This window comes from Cyanistes caeruleus, chromosome 5 (assembly GCF_971803275.1).
Source record: "Cyanistes caeruleus chromosome 5, bCyaCae1.hap1.1, whole genome shotgun sequence".
In the NCBI taxonomy this organism is placed as follows: Eukaryota; Metazoa; Chordata; class Aves; order Passeriformes; family Paridae; genus Cyanistes; species Cyanistes caeruleus.
In genome coordinates, this window is record NC_141705.1 from 18,540,612 (window position 1) to 18,552,612 (window position 12,001).

The following is a 12,001-nucleotide window of genomic DNA, read 5'->3' on the forward strand; positions in this document are numbered from 1 at the left end:
TGCACACTGTGAGTGCAGAGCACAGTTTGCACACTATGAGTGCAGAGCAGTTTGCACACTGAGTGCAGAGCAGTTTGCACACTCTGAGTGCAGAGCACAGTTTGCACACTATGAGTGCAGAGCAGTTTGCACACTGTCCTTGCAGAGCACAGTTTGCACACTGTGAGTGCAGAGCACAGTTTGCACACTGTGAGTGCAGAGCAGTTTGCACTCTCCTTGCAGAGCACAGTTTGCACACTGTGAGTGCAGAGCACAGTTTGCACACTGTGAGTGCAGAGCAGTTTGCACACTGTGAGTGCAGAGCAGTTTGCACTGTCCTTGCAGAGCACAGTTTGCACACTGTGAGTGCAGAGCACAGTTTGCACACTGTGAGTGCAGAGCACAGTTTGCACACTGTGAGTGCAGAGCAGTTTGCACACTGTGAGTGCAGAGCACAGTTTGCACACTGTGAGTGCAGAGCAGTTTGCACACTGTGAGTGCAGAGCAGTTTGCACACTGAGTGCAGAGCACAGTTTGCACACTATGAGTGCAGAGCACAGTTTGCACACTGTGAGTGCAGAGCAGTTTGCACACTGTGAGTGCAGAGCACAGTTTGCACTGTCCTTGCAGAGCACAGTTTACACTGTGAGTGCAGAGCAGTTTGCACACTCTGAGTGCAGAGCAGTTTGCACACTGTGAGTGCAGAGCAGTTTGCACTGTCCTTGCAGAGCACAGTCTCCCTGCCAGATGTGCAGTACTGAGTGACCCTTCTGTGCCATTCCCCGGCCCTGCCAGCTCCTCCTCATGCCCGAGCTTGCTGACAGAGGATGGTGTCCCTCGGCCGGTGCTGGCACATTATGCCGGGACAGCTGCGCGGAGTGAGCAGCAGCGATGTGCTGGGCTGCTCCTGCATCCTTCGGAGCAGCAGCCTCCCCTGCGCCTGGAGCAGTGTGAGTTCCACGTGTTCCCATGCACAGAGTTCCTTTCCCTTGGAATGCCGGAGGCTGTGGCTGCTGTATTCAGGCTGCCCTGGGAGGGGGTGAGACATGGGCAGGAGCAGGAGGAAGGGGTTTGATGGTGGAGTTCTCTGCATTGAAGGTGTTCTGGGGGGTCCAGTTCAAAGCAAAGCATCCCAGCAAGGACTGAGTAGGAAGGTTTTCACCGTTACCTTAAACTTGTGTAAACCCAAATATTGTTTCAAATCACTGCAGCAGGGGCTGGGGTGCTGCAGGCAGCCTGGCTTGGGGACCAAGGAGGAAGCTGCTCCACTGGTGGAGATGATACGATGCTGTCACCTGACTGCAAGATGGTACATTTTGAAGAATTCAGCAGGAAGTTTGTCAGCCATCTCAAACTGGTCACTCCAGTGTTCCTGCACTTACTAGCCTGGATAAAACTGCCACTGAACCACTTCTTTTAAGAAAGTATTTCAAGGGCAGAAAATTCTCAGAAATGTTTTTCAGATGGGCACCTCCCTATCTTCACTTTCAAAGAACAATTTTAAGCTAAGGAGCACCTGAAACAGGAAACTTTAAAACAAAGATTTCAGAGATGTGTCAGTATCTTGTGTAAGGTATGGCAGCCATCTCAGGCTATGTTATCTTGTCCTTCACCAGAAATTGCTCTTAATCATTTATAGCTATCTTATACATGCATCTTGCATCTTTAACAGATCGATTCCCTTTATGTGAAATGCACAATTCAAAAATCAGGTATTATTATACTGTTACCAGGCATAATTAGCCTTATGTATTTTGTTTACAGATTACACTGAAACTGTTCTGTATGCCTTCTGAACAGATCATGCTGGCTTTGCATTAATGGCATTTTATGGTCTGCTTTAATTTTCAAAATGCAAGACCAGTAGTTGAATCTGCCACACAGGAAATATGGGATCTTTCAGAAACTATGGGATTAAGAAAAAGAGTCAGTGACTTTCCAGAGGAAATATCAGTAAGTCAGTAAAAGGCAAATAATAGCATGCTTGATATTACAAATAAATGGGTTATAAAAGCTGTTTCTCCTTCTTCATATTACCCTTTGCTGTGATGGTTTGCTTCTTCATCTCTGTAATATCCAGCTACAGAAGAGTCCTTCCAGCTTTGCAGGCAAGTGCATGATGCATCACACGCGTGAAAGACACATTGCAACTGGAAACAGTATTTGTGTGGACTGCTCCTATGTGTAAAAGGAGAGCTGGATCGAGCCTTGTGCACTTGCTTGGTGTGTGCAATCATACTGTAAACTGTACCAGAAACCTTGGCAGTTTGCTGACTTCCTGTTTTCCAATTTTTTTAGGGCTTGTATTTCATGACACTATTTATTCACTCCTGAGAAACAGCCATGTGTTTCCCAAGGCACCACATCTAGCAGTGGATGCTCAGCTGCTGCCAGGACGCAGTAGTGTACCTGCTGGAGTGTGTGTTTGTCATCCCTGAGGGAGCAGGGACATGTCCATGTCCCTGAGGGCAGGTGGGCAGCTCTGTCCCATCTGCACCCCCATGGTGCCTGTCTCAGCAGACTGCCGCTCACAGTGGGTGCCTCAGACAGGCTTTCATTCCAGGCACTGTGCTCCCTGTTGCCCTTAATGCACCTGGGCTGAAAAAGGATCCTGGTTGTTATTCCTGCTGCTAAGTTTCAGTGAAAAGAACAGCCGCAAACATGGAACAATTACATCTGATCAAGGGCTTGAGACTTTGGAAAAGTCACACATAATAATTACTCTGAAATGTCTGCTTTGACTATCTCTGAATATCACAAGCTCTATACTTCATCCTTTTTTTTATTTTATTCAACAGTATTTTTCAAATAAAGAACCAAACTCACCTAATAAGGAAGGAATGTGCTCTGTGGTGTATGACATGTGCAAACCCTTGCTGTGACTGACAGGGGAGAAAGCTGGTGGGTCAAATCTTGTTTCCTGGTTTCTTGGAACCAGTAACAGTTTACGAGGCCTGTGGAGACAGAGCTGATTAAAAAATAGCAGACCAATCCAAGCGTGGTGTGAGGATCAAGGACAGCACGTAATGTATTGTAAATGGGCTATATATTATTTATATAAATTAGCATAAAGTTACAGTTTTACAACTCTGAAAGTCTTAAGTTACACATCAGCTGTAACAGAAGCACCTCTTTAAATCTTAATATATGCAAAATGACACTTGTTACCTTCAGGTTTAAAAAAACAACTTCTTCCAGCACAATTAAGAAGCAATTCTTGTCTTCTCGCTGAACTAATTTATGCTCATTACTTAAACAAAGAAACACTTAATTTGAAAGTAATGGAAATCATAGGTTTGCAATAGTATAATTTTTATTGAAAGTGCAGAAATGTCAATGAAAATGTATTAAATGATTATTAAGACTATGTTTCTGCTAACTGATAGAGATACTTAGCAAGACTTAAGAACAAGAGCTTAACTAGGTCACATTATGCCAGAAAATTCCAGTTTATCAATAAGCAAAATATTGAGGCCTGAGTTTGAAGAGGTTTTAAAGAACAGTCAAACTATATAGCCAGTGATTCATGAATTGATTTTTAGAGAGATAAAATTATATTTTCCTGAGCAGAGGAATCATTCATAATGCTTTTAAAAGCTAACATGATCCACTCTTTAAAGCAAGAATATGGTCTTTGCTATAGTATTTTCTCCTTGGACTTGAGCAACCAGCCAAAGCTTAGATCTGTTTCCTTTAGGAAAGATAGTTAATGATGTATTCAGATATCCTTGAAGTATTGCTGTGTATTTCCAATAAATGTTCAAATTCCTATTTCATTAATTCAGCTTAGGAACAGGACAGAGAATATTTTGTTGTGAGCTTTTGTTGGCATTTTTCTTCCATCACTGAGTCCAAAGGTTCAGATATTTATTCAATACCCTGGAGTTCTGCTTTGTGTACTCAGTAGGAAAAGCTGTTATAGATACCAGATAAAAAGCAGGGAGAGGGATTTTACATAAGCAGAAGGTGACAGGACAAGGGACAATGGTTTTCAAATTAAACAGAGCAGCTCTACATTAGATGTTAGGAGGAAATTCTTTCCCATGAGGGTGGTGAGGCAATGGAACAGGTTGCCTAGAGAAGCTATGGATGCCTCATCCCTGAAGGTGTTCAAGGCCAGGTTGGATGGGGCTTTGAGAAACCTTGTCTAATTAAATGTGTCCCTGCCTATGGCAGAGAGGTGGGAGCTAGGCCCTACCTTTAAGGTCCCTTCCAACTCAAATCACTCTACGATTCTATGATTTTCCATATAAAGAGACACAGCTCCAATAAAAGCACATCACTTTCTGTCCTTTAAGAGAAGCAAACAGCAAAAACCCTGCACAAGAGGAAATTCTTTCTGTCTTGGGTTCCCCTTCAGGTTTGCCTTGTGTCTATTACAACCTTCCTTTGTAAAAGCAAGTATTGGTCTTGTTACTCCCTTAATTACCCCTTATAAAGCTAAAAATATTTGTGTAAAAGAATGAACTGTAAACAATTAAAAAGCAGCTATTGCCTGCATGCCTTGGTCAATATAACGCCTTACACATATATATTTACACTTCTGAGTCAATAGGAACTGTAATTGTGTGTGAATAGAAGATTTCATCTTTCTAAAGTTTACAAGAAGTTATGTCTTCTTATTCTAGTGAAGTCACCCATTGCATGTATCTTGATGGGCACCTGAAATCTACAGAAAGTCCTGGGGATAATATTTAAAGGAAAAAAACCCTGCATTACTTCATGTGTGACTTAAGGCTGAGGACTTGTATCAAATTTATACTGCAAAGAGAGTGGGAATGGTTCTTGCACCATGTACAATGCCATGTTTCCAAGAATAAAATCCTCCTAAAGAATCCACATTTTCAATGGCTGACAGCATGACTGGATCAAAACTGTTTATGTGGCATGGGTATCCACTGAGAGAAATTGCTGTGAAAGAGGAGACAATTCTTCTGATGTTTAGCACACTCCTAATTGCAAGATCTCTCAACTATGCAGCAAGACTAGTTTGCCTAATGCAGTAAGAAACTTACTGCAGTGCTCACACCTGACTTGACTTGGATTCTTTTCCTGATTATCCTGGCAGGAAATAGAATAGAACAGAATAGACTAGACTAGACTAGACTAGAATAGAGTAGAATAGAATAGAATAGAATAGAATAGAATAGAATAGAATAGAATAGAATAGAATAGAATAGAATAGAATAGAATAGAATAGAATAGAATAGGACTCAGTTGGAAGAGACCTATAATGCTCATCTAGTCCAATTGCCTGACCAATTCAGGGCTGATCAAAAGTTAAAGCATATTGTTTAGGGCATTGTCTACATGTCTCTTAAATGCTGACATGTCTCAGGCATTGACCACCTCTCTAAGAAGTCTGATCTGGGGTTTGACCTCCCTTTTGTTAAAGAAATGCCTCCTAGTGTCCTGTCTAAACCTTTCCTGGTGCAGCTTTGTACCATTCCCATGACTCCTATTCCTGGGTCCCAAATCAACTCTCTCTCCCTCTCTCTCTACTTCCCCTCCTCAGGAAGCTACAGAGAGCAATAAAGTCACCCCTCATCCTCCTTGTCGTCTACATGGACAAACCCAGAATCCTCAGCAGCTGCTCACAAGATATACCTTCCAGACTTTCACCATCTTTGATGCCCTTCTCCAGACACATTCAAACACCTTCGTATTAGATGATAATCATGGGTAATTGCTTATAAACTATACATTAAGGAAAGTTACTGGGTTTGATATTTATTAAATACCAGATGGTTTCATTTTGCTGTTATTTTTGCAGATCTAGTTGACTTGTACAGTATAAGTAAGTTGGACAATCAGTTGTATGCCAACTAATTTCAAAGAAAAGAGATTTATTCCCTCACCTTATGGCAACAGATCACCTTTAGGTAGTTCACCTAGAATTGTCCAAAAGCTGTTTCATGCATGAAGGCTCAGAAGGAAGATACTGTCAAGATTTTTACAACAATAAATACAGAACAGTGTCATTGATGAAACAATTTGTAATTTTTCACCTGGAGTTCGAGGTATTTTGTACTTTATTTGGAATGTACATTTTTGTACAGATTTAGTGCATATGGCCTTTGAATGAGTAGCATGCTCTTGGGGCACTATTTTATCAAAAATCCTCATTTTATATCACCCTCAAATCTGCCTTTTTGGCAGGATTCCTTTGGGGAGAAGGTAAATCAGGTGAGAAGGTGTGGAAGGTAAATAAGGGAGAAGGTGTGGAACCTGAGCAGCTGCTCCGCAGGCAGCACGCAGAGGCCAGCAGGCTGCACAACGCAGGCGCAGGAGTGCACAGGTGGGAAAGGTGAGATGAAGCTTCTCCTCTCTGCAATCATGCTCAGCTGGCTGCCAGTAATTATACTTTCTTGTCCTGCTACCAGCAACACCATGCCCAGTGTCAGCCAAGAGTTAACAAATCATGTAGGAAGAAAACAATGGATTTCTTAAAAGTAAACGTATCTTTAAACTGTCTGTGAATAATAAAGGAACCAGCATCGCTTACTTTCCCAAAGCACTTGAATCTGTAAATTAAGGTTTGCCTAGGAGTGTGAATATTATTACTTATTTAAGAGCTCTCACATTTCCCTTCACTTCCCTTCCTCTTCCCCATTACTTGTTTCTTGGGAAGGTGCTACTTGCATTCATGTCCAAAGTGGGAGGCAGCCAAAAGCTGCAGAATATAGGATTGGTTGAGAGAGTGAACAGGAGTGGGAAAAGAGTGGTGTGGTGTCGAGGCAAGGTAAGGGGAGAGACTATTAAAAGTGTAAGGAAAGGTTAGCAGGAGGGGAATAATATTGGGTTTCTTTCGTGATTAAAAATTTCTGACCCCAAAGCATCACCAGGTCTTTGTTTTGGAGATTGTTTTTTAATGAATTGTCTTAACCTTTAGTTAAACTTTTTAGTTATACATTCCAGACAAGAAGTAAAGGTTTAAAACAGCTGTGGTAAGCAAAGTGTTAAAAATTTATCTGGGATTTAGTGGTCAAAGCAAATTACATGATCCAAATTTTTAGCATTTTTGCTAAAATCAAATGCGGGCTACTATTGGTACTTTTTTTCACATGCCCTGTTTTAGCCTGTGCCTTCTTGCCTCTGGCCATGCCTCCCCTGGGTGAGGGTCAGGAGCTGTGGTGCCTGGTTGCTGCAGGGCTAAGCAGAGCTGCCCCTGCTCTGAACCCCTCACCCCCAACGCCTGGACTGCAGGCTCCAGATGAGCAGTTCCTTACATGCCAGTAAATGTTGAGAATGGTGCAACTTAGTAGCAGAACATCAACTAAGTAGGACGTTAAAATAAGATACTTCAGGAACAATAACAACAACTGTAATAAGTGACTTGAATGGAAAACATAGCTGTAATGGAAAATGTGAACAAAATAACCCCCTTAACTCATGTCCAAAGATGCATTTGTACTGATAAAAAATTTGAGACACGGTGGTAATGAGAATAAACTAATTTTATACTGAAGGAGGTGCTTAGTTATTATAAGACCAAAAGAGATTTCCTTTTTCCTTTCAACACTTCTGTCTAAAATTGCTTGTCGTATAATTGCTTCATAAAAATTATTTCTCCTCTTTTGAAATATTTATTTTCCTTTATATATCTGAAAGCCCTTCCTGTAGTTTTTTTCCTTTGTGACTCCTTTGTTTCACATTTTATTTCCCCCTTCCATTCCTGGCACTGGTTCTGTTGAATGCTGTCTCTTTATGACTTTATTCATTACTCAGTTCTGGAAGTATGTTACCTACCATAACTCCATTAACTTTTTGCATACCATTCATGCTAGATGAAATACACAGTATTGTAATACAGAACCCTGTGACAGGATCCAGTTTCTTTTTACATTGAATTAGGGGTTTTCTTATTCATGTCAAAGTAGACTAAGGAGTTATTCTATATTATTCCCAACTACAGCAGAAATATCAGGAAAAAGTTCTGAGCATGTATTACAGTAATAGGCAGAAGAGTGCAGGGTAGCTAAAAGCCAATGATTTCCTTCAAAGACAAATTTACACTTCTTAATGGAAAATAAATTAATTAGTGAAATGAAAAGTTGTTAGCACTTACCCTCTGTTATAAAATCAAAGCATCCGATACAATGTCAGGGTCAAAGTCTGCTACAAATGTTGTTTTTAAATAAATACACAGCTGGGTACCACTATGGAAGTTCATACTCAAAAAACACATCTGGCTGGGTGTTTTCATTAATAAACTTCACTGCTAAAATGTTTATAGGCAGAAAACTTTTCAGACAATAGATAAAGCCAAGGTCTTATTTTTTTCCAGGTAACTGCACAAAGACAGAAAATATTCTTCAGCTGAACGGGTGTAAGTCCTTAACCATGTAACTCTTCTGGCTATAATTTCTGATGAAATCAGCACTGGCCTCTCTCTTTAATGAACAGGACTTTGTGTTTTCCATATCTATAAGAGGGAGGGCTGACTTGCACTCATGTTGTTCCCAAATGTAGACAACTAGATTTGTTGAAGGTTTCGGAACAAGATATAATAGATACTCTTGTTTCCAAATGACAGAAACAATACCTGTTCTCTTCAGGCTCTGAAGAGCCATATAGCTTTTTCTAGATTTTGAATGTACATTGTTTGGTGCATTCTTTGGATCTGTGGAAAATTAAAAATTAAATTAAAATGTGTGAGAGAGAGTTTTTCTCCTGATGTTAGCTGAGAGCCATGTTCATGATTGCTGCCTTTTGGCACTGGATTGACTAAAACAGCAAATCTCATCATGTTAGTACTACCATTAGTGAAAATTTAGGTCTTAAAGATGGATGGGGCTGACACTTGCGCAGCAGGTATCCCTCTTGTGGGGGATATCTGCAAGGGAGCTTGTAGCACAGATATTATGTAGGCAATTTTCTTCTCTCTGCCATAACTTCTTGCAACATATAACAGTGACTGGACAGATTTCACCTCTCACAGAATTTGCACATGCCAGGAATTTTTTCTTATTCTGTGTTTATGACATTTTCTGTGTTTTTACTTCCTGCTAAATGCTAGACATTCACAGGTATTATTCCAAATAGCTGCAGAGTTATCCAGCACCTATGTTAGAGGAAACCCTTGGAATTTGCTTGCTTGCTTTACTTTATTAGGTGTTTCCTGTCAATTTTTTTTTTTTTTTAATTAGCTCAGTTGTTTCGAAGTAAACTTTGAAATGGGAAGATAGAGCATTGCCTTATACTTCCCGAGCAACAGCAGCATCTTTTGAACATGTGCCAGACAAGCACTTTGAACTATCACTCTGCCTGCCCTGGTGTTCTGGGAAGAACATCAGCTTCTTCTTCTCTGATTTTGAACGAAGGGAAGTCTTCTGGAACAAGTAACACCCACCTTCATCCCTTGTGACAAGCTTCTTATGAAGGCTCTTTCAGAGAGGCTCTGCAGAAGATTCACCCTGGACTTCCAAAGACAGACTGTAGATTGTCTGCCTTTGTGTAAATGACTGCTTTTTTCTTTCTTAAAGTTTTGTTGGTTTTTTCCACTACAATAGGACTGATATAGGATTTTTCTCTTTCTAAAATGTTAACTTGGTCAGCACTTAGGATTGTGTTTAGCAAATGGAATGAGCAATGTTGAAATAAAAACACTGCAGAAGACATCACCATGTTCTGTTTGAGCCATGACAGGGTACTTGGGTACTTGAAGTGTGCACATCTCATACCTTCCCACCCAGAAGAGCTGGGTTTCACAACCAGAGACCCAGAAGAGAATAAGCCATAACTCAAAGAAATAGAGGTATTCCCAATTGAAAGATTTGTGACTTCCTACATGTTGGGCATCACTTAAAACGTACTATTTTGAGATGTAATGTTAAAGTACACTTCTGCTAAGAAAACTGAGCCTGTAAACCACCAAGGTAGATCTTGGGTCCTTTTTCCACTACTTCTTTCCATTTTTGGGCAAATGTCCACTTCACAGAGAAGAGAAATTAGTTTATTTTCCATCCTTTCCACCTCTGTGCAAACTGCAAGTGGGGAGAGAGGCAGGGCTGGTGCTTCCATCCTTGGGCTACACCACCAGCCCTGCCCAGTCCAGTGTGGGCAGCGGGGTCGGCACCAGCAGAGCCACTTGCAGGCAGGGGAGGTGCTTGGTGGTTCTGCTGCCAGGATGTGATGCTGTGCACGGGGCTGCACAGGCTCTCATGGGCACTGCTTATTAAACATTTCTGACGCAGGCTCAGGAGAAGGGGAAGTAGTGACTCACCGCTCCAAAGGCTGGGCATCTCCACGGGACTGAAAGGTGCAAAAAGCAGGAGTTTTACTTTACTAAGTTACTAAGTCACTAAGCTGCTGGGAGACATGACTGCATACAAGCAGACAAAGCAGATCTGCTGGTTAGGCGGCTAGTTTATGGCTTATTTTCTCAACGTAAGTTGCCTACTGAAACAGAAAAAAATCAAAGATAATAAAGCTGCAGTGCCTAATGCAGCCCACCCCCCATCCAGCTGCCTGTTAAGATCAGCACTAGAGCAGACAGCAGTGCTGGTGGCTGCTTTGTCTAATCTATAGTACCACACTGTTTTATTGAATAACTTATCTCTTTGTCATCTATTTGTCTTCATCTCTAGCATTCTGAATGTGATTATCAAAGGTGTCCTTACACCTTTAAATCTACTTTGGAAGTAGCCAAAATGCTAATGAGCTTGCCTTAATTGTAAACATTGAGCACTGATAAGAATGAAACTCCATCCTCTGTTCTAAGGAGTTCTTACGTGTTTCCTACTTACACCGTTTTTTATCTGATTCTCCTTCACTTCTGTTCTTAGGCAGATTAATAGGCACCTGAACAGACAAATAACAGTACTACATCTCCTTCACACCCTTTTGACGGACTTTTGAGACTGCAAAATATTTTTGGAAAATTATTATTGGAAAAAAAGATTACTGAATGATCAGGAGGACGGCAATTTTTCAGGCTGGAACAATCCGTTCCCCAGCACTCACATGAACACATTTGTAACTTGTGCTTAAATGCTGATGGGACATTTTTTAGAATGTGATAAGTGTGAAATAGCCCATAGTTTTATCAGTGTTGGTTGCTGCCCACTCCTGCAAAAAGAGTTTTATTGTGATCATTAAGTTGCAGGTAGGCAGTGCCTCTGGACTGTAAAATAGGAATGTTAGTGTGCAGTGATGAAAGCAGACTTTGCTCAACACCTGTCTATATATATTGCAGGTTTCAGTGGCTGCCCAGTCGATCCGTTCACTCTATTGTCTCGGAATTAAGTTGTGGTAAGTAAAAGCAACTAAGACTGAGTTTTCTTTTCTTCTCTTTTGAACTTTTTTAGCTTGCAAGTCTAAACCTCTTCTTTTGCAGTTCAAGAAATGACAAGAGAGAGGTAGTGTGGGGTACTGGAGTGGCACTTGAAATGTCATCCTCTTGTTAACTTTTTCACCTTGTTTTCCTTTAACTGCATCTATACTTTAAGGAAGTGATAAAAAAAACAACATAGGTCTGAAAACAAACTGTGCTTTTTTTTCTGCAATTAGCCTAGGTTTATTTCTATGAAATATGATAAAGAAATAAAGTATTTTGTTAGCAGCTGCCAAAACACCAGTCCACCAAAAGAAGTGCCTATAGCAAAAGAAAGTATTTGTTTAACTACTATTTGAAAAGAAGTGAGATTTTAAGCCATAGTAATCAGTGGTATTGGATACTGGAAAATGTCTAGGATGTGATTAATGAAACATTGGAAGGAAATACGGACAGTTCATGTGTTAGCATAGATCTTCTGTAAAGCCTGTGTGCCTCACCACGGCCGTGTCAGGCTATTCTCGATGGAAACATTTTCTTATGCTAATTTGGTTTGATACACGGAGGTAAAAGGAATACATTAGAGTCTAATGTAGTTTGCTCAACTAATGTGGCAGTAGGCAGAAATCAGCTGGTTTCTCAGTAACTTTTATTATCAGCTCTTCCATTAGATCAGTAAGTCTATTTAATGTCATTATTTTTTCCTCTCGTTATTCTCTGCTATGTGTTTTGTCTATGGGATGGGGT

The 12,001-nt window shown here is 40.8% G+C and overlaps 1 protein-coding gene across 5 annotated transcripts in view; it reads left to right on the top strand.

The window, feature by feature from the left end:
• SLC34A2 (solute carrier family 34 member 2) overlaps positions 1-12,001 on the top strand; it is a 53,127-nt gene that overhangs the window by 21,694 nt on the left and 19,432 nt on the right. Inside the window, exons 1-2 of one of the 5 annotated variants that reach the window (XM_086890147.1) lie at positions 10,074-10,240; positions 11,177-11,232. The gene's annotated coding sequence lies outside the window, so the exon portion shown is untranslated. Of the gene's footprint in view, positions 1-10,073; positions 10,369-10,687; positions 11,233-12,001 lie in introns of those variants that run through there. The other 4 variants (XM_086890148.1, XM_023925408.2, XM_086890149.1 and 1 more) reach the window with 4 other exon arrangements.